This window comes from Tenebrio molitor, chromosome 8 (genome assembly GCF_963966145.1).
Source record: "Tenebrio molitor chromosome 8, icTenMoli1.1, whole genome shotgun sequence".
NCBI lineage: Eukaryota > Metazoa > Arthropoda > Insecta > Coleoptera > Tenebrionidae > Tenebrio > Tenebrio molitor.
The window spans coordinates 18,231,502-18,253,797 of record NC_091053.1 but is presented as its reverse complement, the minus strand read 5'-3'; the positions used below and the strand labels follow the sequence as shown (position 1 = coordinate 18,253,797).

Below are 22,296 nucleotides of genomic sequence, written 5' to 3'. Positions count from 1 at the left end.
CACGGTTTATGGGTGCACTTTACATCGAAAGGAGTCCAGGGGTTCTTTTTTCTCAACAGTACCAGTCTGAAGGTGCATTTCAACACCTTACTGTACATTATATAAAATAACACACAAATACGTTTTAATAAAAAAAAATTAAAATAACACCCTGTATAAAATAACACACCGATAAGTTTTAATTATTATTATTTAAATAAAACAAAATGCAAATTTTGTTTTCAGTAAACAATCAACTGCTTGTAAGAAATACTGCTCGAAACCTAAAAAATTAACATTTATTTCATCAGAGTACAAGATCGTTCCTAAAAATCTTGCCCGACTTACTGCTTCTTACAACACCTAATTAGGCCCCACATTTTAAACAAAGGATATATTACATTTCGATTCGAAATCTATAAATAGTTCATACTCTTGAAATCAGAGTCAAGCACCGATCAGGTGTTTAACACGCCGGCGCCGTCCTTGCAATGGCTCGCAAAAAAATACTCCTATGGTTATTTAAAAATTACTACAGCTAAAATATAAAGCGTGTTTGTTAAATATTCCAGCACATTATGTTAATGCAAAATACAATCAACTTTCCTTCAGTCATCTTTGCCTTAAACCTGAATTTCATTCTCCCATAAATATTAAAAAAATGTTTGCAAACGACTGAATTTTTTTGCTTATGACTCACATTAAGCCGGAAGCGAAGTACCAATTTTACAATTCATAGGAGATTTTTTATATTAATTGTTGTAAAACGGTGCTCTTCGGGGCTAATTTTTTTTTTTGATTAGTGATAATGATAAAAATGCTAAAAATTCTTGAAATTATCTCAATCACAAACGAATTTTTAAAAATACCTAATTATCTTGAAGACAAAGTTGACATTAAATTATTATCAACAGGAATCCCGCTGCAATCTCATTCTTAAAAGTGTTAAATATGAAAGGGAATCGGGTGACCCCTCTAGTATTTGGCGAAATATTTTTTCGGCCTCCCAATCTGGGAAATATAGCGTTACCTTACACTTTAGGTCAAGGGAGGTGCGATTTCCCGTACAATGTCAAAAATTTCTAGTGGAATGTGGGAAAAAATCTAGTGGAGTACGGGAAAAATGTGCGGACACCGTTGATTTATTCTTTTCACAGTTACTTTAAAATTAAAGTGTCCATACGTTACTTTAATTTAGTGTAAAAAAACACATTTCCCTGTATAATTTTTCCGATAAATGTGTTTGTTTAATTTATATCGATCGAAAAAGAAAATAATCGTAACAGGGAAAATACAACCTATTGGGTTGGCAGCTGTATATGTCAAAAAGTTTGACAATTGTCAGGTATTTCATAAATATCTGCAAAATTGCACAATAAAACTAAACCACAGAAGTTGATATATGGTTTTGTGTACCTACTTTATCCAGTACCAGCTGTTAGTGCTAAAGTGCAACTGGAAACTAAAAATTTACAAAACATTCTAACCCCAAAATCTTGTATTCACCTGAAGAAAAATGATTCGTTTTCACCAGGAAGTAGTGGTTAAGTACAAGACATTTTAATAATTTGCAACATTAACATAATTTATTTTGTAAAATTACAGTTGTAAACAGTATTGTTACAATTCTCCACTTTAGAGAACAATGCAGAAACAATTTGGTAACTGTCAGCTTTATTACTTCTGGGTTGAATGTCAATATGTTGTACTGGTGCTTCTCATACGGTACTGATGATGGAATTCTCAATGTTGGATGATTACATTGGAAGCAACTGCTAAAAATTCAAGTACATTAAAGCACTGTATCGAAGTTTGTGACACAACTCACTATTGTTTGAGCTGTAGCTGCAACGCAGTACATTTTGTTTTTGATGTTGAAGGAAGGCCATCAATCATCACGAATCATTTTAGGAACTTCAATCTTGTGTCCATAGGGCAATCAAGGTTCAAATATTTGTCAATTTTATTTGAAATTGTTTTAATACCAATTTAACCTGACTTCTATATATTTCTTCACAGTTTCAACCCAGTTTGGATTGGTAATGGCAAACGATCTACAAATATTGGTTTTTGTGTCAGTTATCAATATAATATCTTCTCTTGACATTTTCCATTTTCAGAGTATATAACTCCTTTCGGAGACAGGCACCACAAACACCTATTAATAAAACTGTCTGTAATAAAATATGGTTTATTAAAAATTTGTTAACTAAAGAATAGTTATTACATACTTTTGTGAGAAAAAATTGTCCTATGTAACGTTGTTTCGATTTTTGTGGTAATAATTCAGAATTTAGTCCTGCCACTAGTTGTACTGCCTCTGGTGTCACATTTAACTCACTCTATATTATATACTAGACATTTTTTTCACTCGATTAATACACCAAAATCAAATTTTGAAGCACGACCGTGAAAATTTAGCCGGCAAATAATTTGTTAGGAAAAAAACAAATGAGCGGTCACGGTCGTCAAGGAATTGATTCCACACCATTCGATTCTTTATTGACGATGTCAGATTCTACAATAAAATTAGTCTTGATTTTTAAAAGATTTAATATTTTGGTCAGCCGAAAAGTCTAATACAAATGTCGTACGGGACGTATTTTCCGGCCCTCCAACTAATCAGGCACTCGGCTGCGCCATCGTGCCCGAAACCAGTTGTCGTGCCGGAAAATTCACATCCCGTACTCTAATGTAAATAACTATTACAACCGGTTTTACTTGATTGGTGATTAAAAAATACTCAAAATTCCTTGAAATTATCGCAATCACAAACGAATTAAAAACCCGGATTCCGAATCATTCTTCAATTCCCGCAAAGGTTCTTTAGGGGAATTCGTGTTCCTCAAAAGTACCTTTACGTGATATGTGTTTTAGGAGTATGTTTAATTCGAAATGATGTTAGAGACTATGCTGGCCTTTCTGAGCCTTTTTAAAAAGACCTAATTATTTTGAAGACAAAGTTGTCATTAAATTATTATCAATAGGAATCCCGCTGCACATCCATTCGTAAAAATGTAAAATATGAAACGGAATCGGGTGACCCTTCTAGTATTTGGCGAAATATTTTTATAACCGATGTTACTTGATTGGTGATTAAAAAATACTCAAAATTCCTTGAAATTATCCCAATCACAAACGAATAAACAAGCCGGATTCCGAATCATTCTTCAATTCCCGCAAAGGTACTTTTGGGGAATTCGTGTTCCTTAAAGGTACCTTTACGTGATATCAATTTTAAGGTTATGTTCTGTTGGAAATTGTGTTACAGACTATGCTGGCCTTTCTGAACCTTTTTAAAAAGTCCTCATTATTTTGAAGACAAAGTTGTCATTAAATTATTATAAATAAGAATCCCGCTGCAAACCCATTCGTAAAAATGTAAAATATGAAACGGAATCGGCTGACCCCTCTAGTATTTGGTGAAATATTTTTATAACCGATTTTACTTGATTGCTGATTAAAAAATACTCAAAATTCCTTGAAATTATGCCAATCACAAACGAATAAAAAAGCCGGATTCCGAATCATTCTTCAACTCCCGCAAAGGTACTTTTGGGGAATTCGTGTTCCTCAAAAGTACCTTTACGTGATATGCGTTTTAGGAGTATGTTCAATTGGAAATGATGTTACAGACTATGCTGGCCTTTCTGAGCCTTTTTAAAAAGACCTAATTATTTTGAAGAAAAAATTGTCATTAAATTATTATCAATAGGAATCCCGCTGCAACTCCATTCGTAAAAATGTAAAATATGAAACGGAATCGGGTGACCCCTCTAGTATTTGGCGAAATATTTTTACAACCGGTTTTACTTGATTGGTGATTAAAAAATACTCAAAATTCCTTGAAATTGTCCAAATCACAAACGAATAAAAAACCCGGATTCCGAATCATTCTTCAATTCCCGCAAAGGTACTTTAGGGGAATTCGTGTTCCTCAAAAGTACCTTTACGTGATATCAATTTTAAGGTTATGTTCTATTGGAAATTGTGTTACAGACTATGCTGGCCTTTCTGAATCTTTTTAAAAAGTTCTAATTATTTTGAAGGCAAAGTTGATATTAAATTGTTATCAACAGGAATCCGGCTGCAACCCCATTCTTAAAAAGATTATATATGACAGAGAATCGGGTAACCCCTCTTGTATTTGACAAAATATTTTTTACAACCGGTTTTACTTGATTGGTGATTAAGAAATACTCAAAATTCCTTGAAATTATCCCAATCACAAACGAATAAACAAGCCGGATTCGGCATCATTCTTCATTTCCCGCAAAGGTACTTTTGGGGAATTCGTGTTCCTCAAAAGTACCTTTACGTGATATGCGTTTCAGGAGTATATTCAATTGCAAATGATGTTACAGACTATCCTGGCCTTTTTGAGCCTTTTCAGAAAGACCTAATTTTGAAGGCAAAGTTGTCATTAAATTATTATCAATAGGAATACCGCTGCAACCCCATTCGTAAAAATGTAAAATATGAAACTGAATCGGCTGACCCCTCTAGTATTTGGCGAAATATTTTTATAACCGATTTTACTTGAAGGTGATTAAAAAATACTCAAAATTCCTTGAAATTATCCTATCACAAACGAATTAAAAAGCCGGATTCCGAATCATTCTTCAATTCTCGCAAAGGTACTTTTGGGGAATTTATGTTCTTCAAAAGTACCTTTACGTCATATCAATTTTGAGGTTATATAGGTATGTTCTACCGGAAATGATGTTACAGAGTATGTCGGCTTCTCTGAGTCTTTTTAAAAAGACCTAATTATCTTGAAGGCAATGTTGACATTAAATTATAATCAACAGGAATCCCATTTTAAAAAATATCAAATATGAAATGGAATCCAGTGACTCTTCTAGTATTTGGCGAAATATTTTTTACAACCGATTTTACTTCATTGGCGATTATTAAACAGTATTAAAAATACTTGCAATTGTCCAAATCACAAACGAATTAAAAAGCACTGATTCCGAATATACCCTCGATTCTCGTAAAGGTACTTTTGGGGAATTCGTGTTCTTCAAAAGTATCTTTACGTGATATCAATTTTTTAAGGTTATGTTCTATTGGAAATGATGTTACATAAACATGAATTTATATTGTTAAAAAAACAAATCTTGAAGACAAAATTGACCCTAAAATGATATTAGGAACTAAAAATTATAAATAGCAAATGGAGTCGACTAACCTTTCGTTTAAAAAGTCTTTTCAAAGTTTTTGATTCAAATCTTTTTTGTAAGTATAGACCACCTCTCCTTGACTTAGATTAAAGATTGCAAAAGTGGATGAAGTGTCCCTCAATAATTGAAATTTATTTTAATTCTTTACTTGCATTTTTTATTTTCTTAACAGTTTTCACAAAAATAAGTAGAGTAGTTTTTCAAACGGTTGAACGCAAAACGACAAAAAAATATCCTTTCCCGTAAGGGAACAGAAATTCCTTGAAAGCATCATTAGATACATAGTCAATGAAGATTATGTACCTAATGAAACTTTCAGGGAGTTTCTGTTTCTCAAAAGTGCCAATTTGTATGTAGGGGGTTGCGGCACAAATTAGTAAGCCAGTTATGAGGAAAACAAAATTTTTGATTAGCCATTAATGTTGTGACAGTTTTTAAGATGATCGCATCATTTTAAAAAACTTCTACGAGGTTTTGGATTTTGAAAGGAAAGGTGGAGGGTGAAAATTGAAAAAAAGTTACTGTTTGTTCGTCATTTGAAATTAGACAGTTAAGGTTTGTAGTATTTTGCTTTTTTGTACATAAAAAAAGTTTGGGGGTTGAAAGGGGGTGGGAGGGTATTTTCTTGTCACACTGTTAACATTAAAACTAAGAATTCTTAGTGTGAACAATCATTGCTAGAAAACAAAAAAATTATGGGAGCAAATTTACAAAAGGGGGTAGTTTTTCAAACGGTTGAACGTAAAAGGACAAAAAAATATCATTGCCCTTGATAATAGAGTTTATGTATCTAATGATACTTTCAAGGAGTTACGGTTTCTCAAAAGTACCAATTCGTGTGTAGGGGGTTGCGGCACAGATTTGTAAATAAGCCAGTTATAGCAAAACAAAATTTTTGATTAGCCATTAATGTTGTGACAGTCTTTAAGATGATCGCATTATTTTAAAAAACTTCTACGATATTTTGTATTTTGAAAGGAAAGGTGGAGGGTGAAAATTGAAAAAAAGTTACTGTTTGTTCGTCATCTGAAATTAGACAGTTAAGGTTTGTAAGTATTTTGCTTTTTCGTACATAAAAAAAGTTTGGGGGTTAAAAGGGGGTGGGAGGGTATTTTCTTATCAAACTGTTAACATTAAAACTAAGAATTCTTAGTGTGAACAATCAATGCTAAAAAACAAAAAATTTATGGGAGCAAATTTACAAAAGGGGGTAGTTTTTCAAAGGGTTGAACGTAAAAGGACAAAAAATATCATTGCCCTTGATAATAGAGTTTATGTATCTAATGATACTTTCAAGGAGTTACGGTTTCTCAAAAGTACCAATTCGTGTGTAGGGGGTTGCGGCACAGATTTGTAAATAAGCCAGTTATGAGCAAAAAAAATGTTTGATTAGCCATTAGTGTTGTGACAGTTTTTAAGATGATCACAACACTTTAAAAAACTTTTACGACATTTAGAATTGTGAAAGTAAACGCAGGGGGTGAAAATTAAAAAAAATACCGTTGATCATTATCCGAAATTAGACAATTAACGTTTGTGGTATTTTGCTTTCACAAACATAAAAAAAGGTTGGAGGGTAACTTCTCATTAAAATTGTTAACATTAGAACTAAAAATTCTTGGGGTGAACGATAAATATTGCAAAAAAATATTGATTATTATTGGATTTATTTCACAAAAAGAGGTAGTTTTACAAATTGTTGATTAAAACGGGATGAAGGATATGATTGATCATGTGGAAGAACTTATTTAAAGGCAGATTTTTATTATGCTAAAATAAGAGTAATAATAATAATAATAATAGACATTTTGTCAATTAAAATAAGGGTTGAAAACCAGTTTTATGGCAATGAAATTGCTGTCCATATTTGAAAATAATTTCGTAATGTATTTCACCACCTAGGGGACAATAGCCTAGTTAAACCCATTACAGTGTCGATACAGTGTTAGTTCATGTAGTGGGCAGCACATCCCAATGAGATCTTGATACCTCAAAGGTACCTTTCCGTTGCATGGAATTTCGAGGAGCTCCTCGAAATTCCCAAATTCTCCTCGAAAGTACCATTCCGTGCTAGAAATCTCCTCAAAAGTATCTTTCCCCATACATATATATACAGGGTGGTCCCGATATAACCTGCCAAAATAATTCGGGGTCATTAGAAAGATCTAACAAGTCCAAAAAACCCCCCTTCGTTAGGTCCAAAATAATGGGAATAAATTAACCCCTATCCACACCCATTCGACGCTGCTGACCACAAAAATACGTACCTACTCAGGAATTAATTGTTGGTGTTTGTAAGGATGACAGTATCTAAGCAACGTAGGTACCTGTATCGTTTATGACAAATCTCAAATCTGACAAACTAAATCAAACTAATGACATTTATTGAAAACGCTGTACACTGCGTGCGTTAATTCACCAGCTTATTTAGGTACAAAAGCTGATTTTGTAGACTGAGATGAATGAGTAATAAATAAAGTGGTGTTCCTCAATGTGTAAATAAATGTAGAGGTAGTGTGTGTGCAAAATTGTGGAAGAACTGTGTAATAAGAGTATCGTCTTAATTGTGGTTAAATAACCAAAATAATGCATTGAATAAATTTATTTAGACTTTACATATTCGTACTTTCAACTCTAACTGAGAATATCTGCTAACTAATGAAAGGTAAACTAGACTAGAAACATTATTTTATAATAAATGTTCTGTGTGCCTTCCGTTGGCATTTAAGCACATTTGAGTACGCTGGTACCAATTTTCGTAAACAGAATTCAGCATTTCTAGGTTTTTACGAATCTGGTTCACGGCGTCTGTTACGCGTTTCTGGAGTTGGCTTTTTGTATTTATTTCAACTTCGTATACCAAATCTTTCGTGAGGCCCCAAAAATTAAAATCCAGAGGGGTTAAATGGAGGATCGGGGACGCCATCGTATTGGAATCAGTCCGAACCAACCTCACATAAATGCAGATGTAGCTCCACAAAAGTACAACGAGACGGAAGAACTCCTTCAGGAAAACGCTCGCCGTATGGTAGCCTTGCCGGTCTTGAATTACCACGTTTTCGCCATAGAGTAAATGTAAATCGGCGTAATCTTGTTTCGTGAATTTCATAACTTTTTGAAGGATTCGCAAATTTAAAATTAAACTTGACAAATGTCATAGGTGTTGCAGGTACCGTTGCTAAAGAAATCGCAGCCAAGTAACCAGAATTACCTTTTTAAAACCGATTAACTCATTAGCGTACAGCAAATTTTGACCAAATTTTCAATTATTTTTATCTCGAAAACGAAAAGACTTTTATTAGAAACTTTTTTTGTGTATGAGTTCTACTCATCGTCACCTATTACTGGATTTCTTCTGGCAGGTTATATCGGGACCACCCTGTATATATATATATATATATATATATATATATATACCTACCTGAATTTAAATCCTCAACCCTGTCGAACCAACCCAAGAGGATTTGTGTGCAATTTACCGGCGTAAAAGGTCACTTTGGAATATACCTGCTTAATTCCTGACCGCTGTGCGCAATTTACCTGTGGCCGTCTCGTCTCTCGAAGCGTTCTTCCGTCGAAGAAGATCGCCGTCTCGTAGCCCAGCTCACTTTTACCAGAGCCAGGCTCTGAAAAGAGCCGCAGTCTCGTTTTTTGGGGAGAGGAGTGAAATGACACGCACTTTTTTGCGTGTAAAAACCAACTTGTGACGTTTTGCGGCCGACGCCGCCTATTTGTTTAGGGAAGTTGGGACTAAGCTGTCCTGACCAAACCGGGACGCAACCGGTGCCCGGTGACACTAACCAGAAAAAACGCGAAAATTCTAGAAGTAGTTAAAGTGAACAATTACCGGAAAATCTTTCGTAACTGCAACGAAATATCTTATATCCACGAGGGAAACCTGATCTGCCTTCCAAACATTTTTTAAACAGACATAAATTCTTCCAGTTGGTCCATCCCGTTTAAGACTTTCTGCCATCCGCATTCTTGTATAAATAAATAAAGGAGACACATATGTCCCAGGTGCACTCATTGCACAACAAACAGTTACTATTTTCCTCTTTCCTAGCTGGTAGCTACTCCAATCTGCGTTTGTCCTTTAGAAGCGATGATAGGTCAAAGCTTGTTTACCGTTGTCATTCCCGTTTCGTCGATGTTAAACATCCTGCTTGGTGTAAAATTATGTTTATTCACTATCTCGACCAGATTAGATAAAAACCGTGTACTTAGGGTTTGCGAAATTTCAGTTATTCTATTAAGACTCGTTAGGCATTCACGATCTTTTTGGGACCGAGTTGGCTATGATTTTTTCTTTTCATGTTGAACTAACTGACTCAGTGATGCAATGGATGCAATTTTTTTTTTTTCTGTCAGTGTCTGTTCAACATTTTCTTGCCACCACATTGCCAGATTTATTATTGTAATTTTCGTAAGAAACTAAATGATTTAGGTATTAAGTGTGTAAATAGCTATTTATGTAACCAGTTAGGAAATGCGTTATTTTGTGTAACGAGTGGAATATTTGCGGGACGAGGGCAGCGAGATCCCGCAAAATCACACGAGTTACACAAAATTGCATTTCCTAATGTGTTACATACAAGATTTTTTCTAATTTTGACAAAAAAAAGTTTCTTCAAACGTTAAACGAAGTAATGAATTTCATTAATAATAAATTATTATTGTGTTAAAATATCAAGTAGGTAAGTAGGCACGGTTATTTTGCTTAAAAACAAAACATATGACAGTGTCAAATTGATGATACAATAAATTTTTCCTAACCAGTTAGGAAAGATTTTACTTTTCGTAACCAGTTACGAAAAGTGTGACGTTTCCCAACGTCAGTTAATTTTGAAAAGTGTCACTTTATATGTCAAAATTAGAAAAAATAATTTAAATCTCCGTCAAAGGAACAGTCAAAATTGCCAAAATAATTTCATGACTATAAACAATTTCTATTAAACGATTTAATTTAATTCAAAAAGGACAGACCAGATTTAAGAGATCCGGCAACAATGTACCTGTTCAGAAAATATAACCCTAAACTGAAAGCAACCTAACCTAACACAAAAAGTGTCAATTTCCTTTAGGGAATTTAGTTATCACCGATGTACTGCCAACAAAATCACTAGACGATCATAGCCAACTCGGTCCCAAAAAGATCGTGAATGCCTTATAGATTATATAATCTGTTTCAAAATCAAAAATCCACCACCTGCTGAATTATGTTGGCAGAAAAAAAAGAAATCCCTAGAATAAGTTTCATTTTTTGGGTTGACCCAACCTCCCGCCAAAATTTGACATTGAACTGTTGAATTTATTTACGTAATACAAAATAATTATTATGTGCAAAAAGGTGGCAGCTACCGTATCATAACTTTTGAGTGATATAATAAAATGAGAATAAAAAACACGATGAATTACGACCTAAACAACTGTCAACAGTTTTCTTTCATAACCCCACTTTTTTCTGACACTTGCAAACACACTAAAAACAAAAGCTGGCGACGTTGTCGGTTGTATTTTCGAGGTAGAATGCAGTGTTGGTGGATTTTTGATTTTGAAACAGATTATATGTATGTATGTATGTTTGGTTAATTCTTGTTTCTTTCTTTCGATATCCTCCCGGGATGGAAATACATAACTCAATTGGATGTTTTCAATAGAAAAAAAAATCTGAAAGATTTGGAGAAAAATCTGGAAAAACCTAATCTAGTCAAAATTAAAATAAAATTACATTTGCTTTTACTTTTGTGTTGTTTCGCGATCTGTCCAACAAATGTAGTTGTTTTATTTCTATTCCTATTTGCCTACATGCACAAATGTCATTTGACAGCTGATTGTCAGTAGGATAGAGATGACATTTCTTTGACAGTTCATAGTCGCGCAATTTTGAAAATTATCGAATCAATGTGCAATGGTATAAAAAAATCAAATGCACGCTTATGGAATGTCATACTAATGTCAATGTTACTGTGCTCACATGTAATGTTCTATGTAACGGTCTTGCATCGTAAATAACTATAAACTATAGTATAAGTAAATTTTTCAACAAATCAGATCTGTAAATTTCATAAATTTTTCTCAATTCTTAAGGGTCATTTTGCCACCGACGGTAAAAGGTGAATCACCCTGTATAATTACATGAGTATTTGTAAAATTGTAAATGAGACACAGTTTTGACGGAAACGACATCGTGTTGCCTTAACGCTGTTCAAAAATCCAAAAACCATTGTGAAGCAAATGACTTAGCTGTCACACTGATAACTGATGATAACTGATGATAAGTAATATGAAATGCCATGAAAAATGTGTGAACAATGCTGTTTTGATTTTTTAACAGCGTTTAGTAACAACCCGAGCGTGAAACACAAGGGTTTCTACGTCTGGCAACACGATCGAGGATCGAGTTTCCGTCAAAGTGTCGAATTGTAGATAATTTTACAAAAATACGAATGTACTTCGAATGATTACTACCCGAATAAACTCTGAAACATTAATGATATTAAATTCCTCGTATTGATTGACATATTATTATCGTCTAAAGCCTCATCGATAACCTAAGATAACGGACTAAAACCAAAGCGCGATATTTTTGACATTTTCAAAAAAAATTATACAGCCTTAATTGTGCGAAAAACGTTATGAAGTTATTAAGTGCCATAACAGAATCTCGGAATTCTTTCTCGATTTTGTTATAATGCACTTACTAACCTTGTATCCCAACATAGACATATTTATTCTTTAACCCTTTTGTAATAATCGTATCACAAAACTATAACAAATGCGTCATATCACAAGATATCATATCTTATATATTATTGATTACGCAAACGGAGAGTGGAATCACTTCGAATTCAAACGGCTCAGTAATGTTGTATGTGAATAATTTCTACCGAAAACTGCATTGATTCAACGCCTTGAAGTAGCATGTAAGTGTTGAAAATAATTTGGACATTTTATAGGATCATTTTAATTATACAGTGCTTAAATAGGACAGGATATTAGTTTGGTTAAAATACTGCTTAACGTTGAGTATTTGTTATCTTGTGATAATACAAATAGTTTGAGACTTCACTCATAACCTTGTAAGGAATTATACAATTTTTGTTCGACACTGTCAGAATTTGAGAATTTTCTCCTGTGTGAACGGATTTTGATAAATGTCACAACTTGTCAGAACGAAACGTCAAGCTAATTTTAAAGATTTTAAGCGATTTGAAGCCTTTAAGGGGCTCTTCGAACAAAAAAACGTTGTATTCAACTCGTTCGTGTGTAAATTGTTTTTGAGGTATGAGTGAGCCAGTTTAAAACGGGAAAATGAATACAGTTTAAGACAAATTTCTCTTGAAGTAGGTTCATGTAAATCGGAATGTCCTCAGGATGTACAAATATCATCCCTACAAGGCAGTAGCATCAAGAGATTTTTACTGTTGCCGAAGAAAGTAGAAGTGCATTTTGTTATGAAATGCAGGAGCATGCTAACAATGATCGTCGCTTTCTGTCGGCAATTGGCTTCACAGACGAATGCACTTATACAAACGAACCAAATATTCGAAACAGGCGACATTGGGCTCAGGAAAATCCTAGAGTTAATATTCCTACTAGAACTCATAGTACGAGATCCCACTGCAAGATTTCTACGTTCTTCTGTTTTTTAATCAAAATAAAATTTTTATAGATAATTATGAATAGAGAAATATGTTTCTGCCGGGTTGCCTATCAAAATATGGCCGCAAGTATTTTTTAATTAAAATTAAATTGACTATTTTTTTCCAAACAGTTTCGTTCACTTGTTTTTTTACATAAATTATACAGGGTGTCTCAGCTAAAATTTTAGAGCCTAATAACTCAGTTATTTTCCAGCGGATTTTTGTGAAATTTAAAATGCAGATATTTTAGACGGTGAAGAATAAAATCCCACTAATGCAATCACCAAAGTCTTAAAAACGTAATTTTTACATGCCTTTTTAAAATATTAAATCAATAAAGATTTACATAAAAAATTGATCGTCAATAAAAAATGCTGTAGGGAAAAACTCGTCCTTGAAAGACTTCTGGTTTGCAAGAAAAAAGCAAAAAAATGTGTGAAACGTGGCTGCAGATGCAAGCAAAAACGTAGACGCGTATGAAACAAACGCGCAATTTTGCCGAATTTTGGTCACCCCTTTTCGCACAAACGCAGGTGACATATTTGACGTTTATCTTTCTAACCTTACAAACATTTACAAAGTTAAAGACAACATTTGGACGTAATTTAGTTTATTGGATGCATTAATTCTTCCAAAAAGGACTAAAACACGTTCGGGTTATTTTAGCAAGGTAATTTAGTTCACGTACGCTTCCTGTTTCTCAAATAAATTGACGACTCTCTTAACCTTACCTACATTTTGTAAAGCCTACATTTGGATAGTGTTCCACGAGAAAACGAACTGTGTCATTGAAGTTCTTACGACACTCTCCATAGGCATTTTTTTTTCCTTTTTCAACAAAATTGAAATTTCTGCCGCTGTATACATATATATCAGAGTATTTTCAATACATTTTCACAATTTGACGTTTGTAATAAAGCGCGCCCAATTTTGACAGACTTTAAAGTGGTGTACAAAATATTGCTTGGCAATTAATCATCAATTGTTTCAAAAGGTAACTTCTCAAATACCTTCAAACTTTACATTAAATTTTTAACGACAAAATCTAATCTTTTCGTTGAATCAGACAAGTGATTTGCTTAATTGTTTGTGTAGACCCCTATTTTTTAATGTTTAACAATCTAATCATAATTGCGCATAATTTTCGATAAAGGAAACATGTGTTAAAATTACATTTTTTAACTTGAGGTAATTTTATTATTACTAATTGAACCTTCTCGGTCTAAAATATCTACATTTTAAATTTCATAAAAATCCGTTGAAAAATAACCTAGATATTAGACTCGAAAGTCTTTGCTGAGACACCCTGTATACAGTGTGGAATAATAGTAGTTTATTTAAGGAGTTCGTGTGTAATTTTCTTTTTTGGCATGAGTGGGCCAGTTTAAAACTCGACTGAAACGAGAGTTTTAAAGGTCCACGAGTGCCAAAAAAAGCCCAAATTACACAAGAACGAGTTGAATACAAGGTTTTTTTGTTCGACGAGCCCCCCAAAGGCTCCAAATCGCTGAAAACCTTTAAAATTAGCTTGACGTTTCGTTTTGACAAGTTGTCAAATTTATCAAAATCCGTCCACACAGGAGAAAATTCTCAAATTCTGACAGTGTCGAACAAAAAAATGATTTACATCTAGTTCATTTTTTAATCAAAGAACCACAACACCGCAATTTACACCCAAAATAGAGCTGACAACATTGTACACTTTTGACATAGGGTGAAAAATCTCATCATATAAAAATTGAGGTTAGGTATTACAGATATTAGTGGCGCAGCATGTTAATAAAGTTAATAACAACTAATTTGAGAGTTTAATAAATGTCTTACTTTGCGAGGCATTTTTAATAACACGTTCAAATTTTAGCGACGAGTTTGCATACTTTCAAGGATATTAAAAACGACAGACGTTGGCTGGTATAGCCAATAGATATCATTAAAATTTTATATTTATATAAACCTAAATCACCAGGTTGTGGTTCTTTGATTAAAAAATAGACTATAATTCATTTCAAAGAGAGATGTGTAAAGAACTTGAAAAGTTTGAGTTGCCATTTCTACTTGCCAACTTCACGTCATTTTTGCTCAATTAGATAGCGTCATTTTTATCTTAACCACGTACAATGCATCGTTGTCTGATGCACGGTGTGGTGCGCTAACTCTCTTTCGCTCTTATCTATCTTTAACAGTTACCCCTATTTGCGGCCACTTTTCCATAAGCAACCGTATTCCATTGTGTAGAGAAAAAAATTAGTTTTAATTTGATTTATAATTTATGAGGATACGTTATGAAGGTATAAATTAAACAGGGAGGTACATGTTTACACCCGGTTGCCAAGGGGTTGCGGCCAATTGAGAAATGGCAACCCAAACTTTTCAAGTTCTTTACACATCTCTCTTTGAAATGAATTATAATTTATGTAAAAAAACAAGTGAACGAAACTGTTTGCAAAAAATTAATTAATTTTAATTAAAAAATATATACCATTCACGATGTTTTGGCATAAAGGGAGGCTATGATTTCATTTTTTAACGTTGGATACATGTTTGATTTCTGTCATCTCTGCTGTCACTAAAGTGCCTGACATGCGGACCTATCAACATGAACATATTTTCAGTAAGTTACAATGAAGTCAAGTTCTTTTTGTGTATAAATTGGATCGTAGGTGAGTACAAGATAAATATGCAGCACGGATAGTGAAGGAAGAAACAACGACCCATTGAAATGACTTCGCGATAGAGTTGTGAATTTATATTTTGAAATGTACTCCTGAAATTTGCCAACATTTTTGTAGATATTGTGAAGAACTTATTTCAGAAGACTGGGCAAAATGAATGGGAAATCTTTCATTTGAAAACGTTCTTCCTTTAATAATTTCATTAGGAGAATCTGACTCGGAATTTGATTGGGATTTTGATGCAAGTAATGATGATTCATAATTTTCTAATAAATTATGGAAGTAGAATAGTTTTGTTCTTTTTTGTCATGGACGATAGGTGTTGAAATATTTTGCAAAAAGATTCGAATAAAGTACTATTGGGGACAAAATACTTTGGTCGTCATTTTTCTGTCACTTCAAAACAAATTAATGTGGACCAAGCATTAACATCAAGTCAATGGTGATGACAATTTCAAATTATTGACTTTTCTTTTATCAAAAATATGGCACCATCCACCATTAAAAAAATTAGAATCATCTCCCTTGATTCTGGGGGATTGTCCGTGGGCCAAATTGCCTTGTGGAAACCTTTTCAATTTTTCCTACTTGGAATATCTCCTTCAGTTATCCATTTTTCGGTATTTAACATTTTGCAATGATGAGTTTGACAGTGACAGTGGTTGACAGTAGTAAAAAATAAGGTTAACCGTCCTAAAGCTTGCTTTACACCTTTATGTCAGTCAACTGACTTTGACGACCAAAGTAATTTGTCCCCAATAGTAAGGCTTAATAAGTAGGTACTATGGCGGCCAAAAAATTTTGGTCGTCACTTTCTTGACATTCAAGTAAAGTGTAAATAAACCTTTAGGAATCGTAACCCCAATTTCGATTCTTGTCAGTTTGGCAAACAATTTAAACTGTTTGAAGCTCAGATATTCCAAAAATCCGACATGAATGAACAAAATTAGAGCAAACGTACATAGATAACCTGAGGTAAACGTCCTGTGTAATAGAAATGGGCGTATCCGAGTTCCTCCCGGCGGTCACTTCTTTACCTGGATAACCTTTTTTAAGAGACGAGTTCCTCCCGAGGTATCGGGGATTACTGCGGTAGGTACTCGACGGGTGGTAGATAGATAGCCCTGGTAGATTAAAATTATTTTGCTTGGACTTGGCAATAAATACACTGATGAGGGAAGTAACAATTTTATTTACAATATTTACAAGGGTAAATTAAAATCACATGCGGCATTTACAAATTGTACTCTATTTATATGACCGTTTTTAAAATGTTCAATTAGATTACCTAGAGAATCTTGTTTTTTCCGTATGTTGGATCTAATTATTTTTCTGCTATTGTGTGCGCTCTTTATTTTTGCATAGGTAAAAGTTTGAAAACTTAATAATGTTTTTACAAATATATAAATAGAAGGATGACTGCCGTAAAAATTACTTTTAAAATGTGAATGAAAACTTTCACAGGCATTTGTTGTTCGAGTTGTACTTGCTGAAAAATCAGCCCACATATGAGGATTGAAACTGCAATCATCTTCTATTAATTCTAAAAAGCAGTCCCCAACATCTAACGGTATATATTGGCCATTTTTGTACCCATGAATTGTATATAATTGACAGAAAAATTTCGTGCAATATTGAAATGTACCATCTAGGTACATATAGGACATCGACCGAGCATAAAAATTGTAAATTAGTGAAACAAGAAAATATAATTATGTTTGTGACAGAATCATTAACCAGCAAGAAATTATCATTTTTTATGGTTTCAACTTGCATTGTATTTAAAGCATCATGTACGTCTCCTATATTTTTCGGCAGTGGTGGTAAAATAGAGCGTCTAGCCGCATAAATATTTTTTTCTAATATTTTCAAGAGCACGCATATCTACCGTTTCGTCCGAACAATCTTGAGTCGCATTAGCAATTTGGTGAATTAGTTTGGCTGGTCTTTCACAGATATCTTCTTGTGCTTTTCTTTTTACACTGTTGTTGATTTGTTGTTTTAATATTGAAGATCCATCCGTATTATGATTATGCACTAAATTCGTGCAAACAACTTTGTTTTCTGCAATCATAAGTAACGTGATTTATGAATGATATTATTGTAAAATAGTTTAAGATATTACCTTGAGTGTATATTTTTGCAGTACAAAACTTTTGAACACATCTCCAACGTATACGGTTATCACTTAACTTTCTGGCTTCACAAAATTTAGCACCATTCACTACAAAAAGTTGTTTACCTTTTTCACTCAAAATATGTTTAACTTCCATGCTGATGCTTTTAAAGAAAAAATTTAACTAAAAATTTTGCTTTGAAATGGGCCTATTTATGAGTGAAATTTACCCCTGCACCCTACCAGATAAAAGAGAGTTTTAATATTTGGTCCCAAGAAGTATGTCTTCTTACCAAGAAATCTTTAATTTAATATTTTAGGAAAGGCAATATAATTCCTTGTTACCCGATAATTCTTACCGCCAGCGCTAATCCCTTACACTTGATTACCTGCTACAAGACCCGAAAATTTCTGACCGCCGGGAGGAACTCCGCTGCCGCCATAGAAATGACAAAATAATTTTGAGTTTTGAAATTTACCACTCAAAAAATAACGTTCATAATCAAGACGGTAATCATGATGACAATAAAGTACGGATTACAATTTTTTTTTTGAATTGACAGACAATGATGGCTAAAATTTTTTGGCCGGCATAGTACAAGATTTTATACAATCTACTTCTAGGAATGTTTTGGTTAAAATAAAAAATACATTGAGAAGTTACTAACTGGTTGATTAAGACACTGTATAGGTGGGTTATCTAAGTGGTGCATAAATTAACAGGAACCACTTCGTCTTTCGGTCCCGGTCCCTACTATTCTGTAGTCTGTTCAAGTCAGTTTCCTGTTTTGTTAAATTGGATTAAAAATGTGTGAGTATTGTTCTATTACAAACTAGTAAAACAGACAACAATGCACTAGACAATGACGCAGTTTATAACCTCAAACTTAGAAAAACATAACCTAATTCAACAGACAGCTTTACTACCAACTTAAATGCACTTTTTCCATGGCCCCTCCCCTTATGCCAAAACATGGTGAATGGTATATACAGGGTGTCCCAAAAATGGCGTACAAACTACTTACTACCTTATCCAGGATGTTTAAATGTACATGAAAAAAATATGAAAAAAATGTTTTCTACAAAAAAATTAATTATTTTCATTATTATTATTAACGGTAATACAATGTAAACAAAGATATATTCGTACATCATTACCTTGAAATGTTACCGTAGTGGATTTAAAATAATTTTTTCGATTTCCAAAACTTCTAAATTCTCTATTACGCAAGATTAGATATTGGTAGTAAGTGATCTTGTACTTTGTGATAATATGTACGATTAGACGTAGCTGTCATGAAAATTTCATTCATATATTTTAAAATAATTGACCTGTTAAGTGCCACTTTCAAAGACCTCTAAATCAGCAAATAAGTCCAATAATTTTTTTTTAACATTTTTCTGACGTTTACGGTAATCTCTTCTACACCGTAGTGCACCGTTAGTACGCCATTTTTGGGACAGCCTGTATGTACTTGCGGCCATATTTTGATAGGCAACCCTGCAGAAACATATTTCTCTATTCATAATTATCTATAAAATTGTATTTTTTGTTCGACACTGTCAGAATTTGAGAATTTTCTCCTGTGTGAACGGATTTTGATAAATGTCATAACTTGTCAAAACGAAACGTCAAGCTAATTTTAAAGATTTTAAGCGATTTGGAGTCTTTAAGGGGCTCGTCGAACAAAAAAACGTTGTATTCAACTCGTTCGTATGTAAATTGGACCTTTTTTGGCACGAGTGGGCCATTTTAAAACTCGAGTGAAACGAGCATTTTAAAGGCCCACGAGTGCCAAAAAAGGCACGCACGAACTCATTAAATAAACTACTGTTAATTAAAAATAGATATTTTTGTACTAAGGGCGTGAAGTAGGCGAATTTGGCCCGCGGCGAAATTATTATTATTTAGTATGTTGGTTAACAGGTTGTACACCCAAACAAAAACCAACAGTAAACGGCGTTATACAGGGTTATTCTAAATGATTGTAGTCGAAGTAGGCCATGCCCATGTTATTACGTTTTTGCCGCTTTCATGTGAACTGTCAGTTGTGTCGCTGTCACTGTCATTTTTTAGGTGAAAAGTGCGGTGATGAGGATTTTATTAATTTTTGTTAAATTAACGATTGAATCCAGAAATATTGAGTTGTTCTACAATCAATTTTTAAAATATTGAGTTGTTTTGCACCCAATTTAACACATCATTTTGATGATTTTTTTATGTGGAGCGGCAACCATAAATTTTACATTCAGTTTTCCCGCCTACTTCGACTACAATCATTTAGAATAACCCTGTACAATACAATAGCTCAAAAGGCGACTGTGTACCCGTTACGGGAAACGCTCAATTAAACCTCTGAAATGCAGGTAATCATTCTCTTAAATTGTCCAAGGCTAATCACAAAAATATCGCACTCACTACAGTTGCTATTGAATAGTGTGCAGGCAGTATAAAGAGGGGAAAGATGCAGTACATTAGTAACTGCTCGCCGAACATTAAAAAAACGACCAGATCTAAGATTTGCCCGAGGCACATTGAAATAAATTTGAGATAACAAGAAGGGAGAATTAATAATGCCGTGTATGATCTTATATAGAAATATCATCATCAAATTTGCCATATTATAAAGAACACAATTAGGAGTACCTCTTGGAGGAAGTTCAGCAATTAACCTGAACAGAAGATACTTGGCAAACTTTCTCTGAACCGACTCCAAAGCATCAACACCTCTTCGATAGATCGGCAACCATACAATTGAACAGTACTCCAATTTACATCTGACCAAGGTAAAATAAAGTGCCCTTAAGCAACTCTCAGACCTGAATCGTTTGCACGATCGAAAGGTGAATTGAGCGTCAAATGTAACGCCAAATCGTTGAAAGTGAAACACCTAGTCAATGAAGCATTCCCAATGCTATAATCAAACATAATCGGCTTGGTCTTACGAGAGAACGAGAGAATGTAGCATTTGTCACGATTCAAGGGGAGACCGTTACTAAGGGTACGTTTATGTTGGAGCTGTGATAAATGATAAGAGCGGCGATGATAGCAGCGACACTAGCAGTGCGAAAATCACTTCCATGCTAGGTATTTTATAGTGGAGCTTCGATAATAGCAAAGACTTTTGCTCTGCATGCAGAACTTGATAGATCTTACACATTTCGACATGTGTGATTCTGGGGACGAAATGCTTTTTTCAAGTGCTGTTACTTTACACACCCTATAAATACCCACAAGCACGTCTTTGGAGAGTTTCATCATCTTTACAAAGAATTAAGGCAACGTCCTGCAAAATTCTTCTCATCTGTTATGATGATTTATATTTTTTGGTTCCACACAGGAGTCCTGACAAATATTTTACTAATTAACCTGTCGATATCCATCCCGAACAAATTTGATAAAAGCAAAGAAAATAGACAAATCATTTATCGCCGCTCTTATCGCTGCTCGGCCACCAAGCGTTGCTCAACGCGTCGCGCCAACATAAACGCCTTAATACAAACCAATGACAATCATTCTCTCTGCTTCCCTAGTATCCCTGCTCTTATCGTTTATCACAGCTCCAACATAAACACACCCTAATGTATCTGTCACAATAGTGTTAATGGTAATGTTAATGTTAGTGTTAGCCAGAATGTTAATCTTCAGAACATTGGTGAAACGTTCAACCGTTCACAATAATGGTGATGGTGATGTTAATGTTAGAAACGATGTTAAGAGATCCAGAAAATGTCTGGTTCTTTAACATCTTCGTTACATCTACCAATCACCATCGAGAATTTCACGCACGCGCAGGCGCAGTGACAGTTCACACCACGTTGACAGCTGTAAGAGTAACATTCCGTTAACATTATTGTGAACACTGGACTCTGAATTTACTTAACTAGCCGAGCAGAATAGAAACCTAAAATTTTTACGTAGAATAACAAAAACGATCCGATAAGTAGGACTGGAATAGATTTAAAAGAGAGTCACTGAATCCGAAGTATCTGAGTTTATTTAATAAGATATTATGACCGATGCGATCAAATGCTTTTGAAAAATCGGTGTAGTTGACATCAACCTGAGCATTTTTATCCAACGCAGCTGAAATGAAATGCGAGATGCAAGATAAATTGGTGGACGTAGACCTACCCCTAAAAAATACATGCTGATGTTCAGAGATAACATTTTGTACATTAGTATATATACAGGGTGTCTCAGCTAAGACTTTCGAGCCTGATCTCGGTTATTTGCCAACGGATTTTTATGAAATTTAAAATGCAGATATTTTAGACCGTGAAGGTTCAATTAGTAATATGTAATAAAATTACCTCAAGTTAAAAAATGTAATTTTAACACATGTTTCCTTTATCGAAAATTATGCGCGATTATTATTAGATTGCTAAACATTAAAAAATAGGGGTCTACACAAACAATTAAGTAAATAACTTGTCTGATTCAACGAAAAGATTAGATTTTGTCGTTAAAAATTTAATGTAAAATTTGAAGGTATTTGAGCAGTTACCTTTTGAAACAATTGATGATTAATTGCCAAGCAATATTTTGTACACCACTTTAAAGTCTGTCAAAATTGGGCGCGCTTTATTAGAAACGTCAAATTGTGAAAATTTATTGAAAATACTCTAAAAATAGACTACAGCGGCAGAAATTTCAATATTGTTGAAAAAGGAAAAAAAAATTGCCTATGGAGAGT

At 33.9% G+C, this 22,296-nt stretch overlaps 1 long non-coding RNA gene across 1 annotated transcript; it reads left to right on the top strand.

Moving 5' to 3' along the window:
• Positions 1–980: 980 nt before the first annotated feature.
• LOC138137401 (uncharacterized) lies at positions 981–2,431 on the top strand. Its single transcript, XR_011161718.1, has 2 exons — positions 981–1,522; positions 1,585–2,431. It is a non-coding gene; the product is annotated as an uncharacterized lncRNA (long non-coding RNA).
• Positions 2,432–22,296: the final 19,865 nt, after the last annotated feature.